Raw genomic sequence first — 850 nt, 5'->3', positions numbered from 1 at the left:
CAAAGCTTCTCGATAAGAAGCCTTTGCTCTTCATTCATTATGAAATGGGTGGGTCCTACTTTAAGATCCTCTTTCATTCCCGTTTTAGCTGCTTGGAGGATCCTGTATATTTTCTCCCAAGTACTGAGGACATTTTGCTCATAATGCAGCATGAAGATTCCAGGGCATCCACGTCAACTACGGAACACAACGAGTGAGGAAATTATCCATTCTGAGTAGAAGCTCCTCTGATTCAAAGTCACTGAGAATGAAAGTTTTGTGAACATTGATTTTTTTCTTTGAATGTTTGAATTTTTCTGCTTTCATTATTTCAGTTTATGTCTCCTGTCAAAATAGATTCTAGTAAAAGCCATATGTTATGTATTGCAGATTTGCTCTGCTATTGCGAATTGATTGGGGAAACAGCGACCAGCATGTTCACCCAGGAAGAAGTACAATTCCTTGGTAATTTCTAGAAAGTGGATCCCTTTGGGTGAATATTTGTGATTTTGAACATGGACTCCTTTTTTCTGAGAAGCATATGAAGTTGTCATTTCTGCTCTGCAGGTTGGAAACTGATATATTTTTTCTGGCACCTTAAGATGCTTAAATGTTCAGAAAAGGAGATACCCATAAGAACATGCCATACTGGGTCAGACCAAGGACACATCAAGCCCAGCATCCTGTTTCCAACAGTGGCCAATCCAGGCCATAAGAACCTGGCAAGTACCCAATGCTTCACTAACATTTTTGTAGGTTTCCTAATGAATTACTGAAACAGAAAAAGTAAATACCCCTCGCCCAACATGGGGCTTGAACCCATGACCCTGAGATTAAGAGTCTCATGCTCTACCGACTGAGCTAGTCAGGC

At 40.5% G+C, this 850-nt stretch overlaps 1 non-coding gene across 1 annotated transcript; it reads right to left on the bottom strand.

The window, feature by feature from the left end:
* Window positions 1-777: 777 nt before the first annotated feature.
* Window positions 778-850, bottom strand: TRNAK-CUU. The gene has a single exon. It is a non-coding gene; the product is annotated as a tRNA-Lys (tRNA).

The sequence above is a fragment of the Rhinatrema bivittatum genome, chromosome 16 (assembly GCF_901001135.1).
Source record: "Rhinatrema bivittatum chromosome 16, aRhiBiv1.1, whole genome shotgun sequence".
Classification (NCBI taxonomy): domain Eukaryota; kingdom Metazoa; phylum Chordata; class Amphibia; order Gymnophiona; family Rhinatrematidae; genus Rhinatrema; species Rhinatrema bivittatum.
This window is presented reverse-complemented; position numbering and strand designations above follow the sequence as displayed.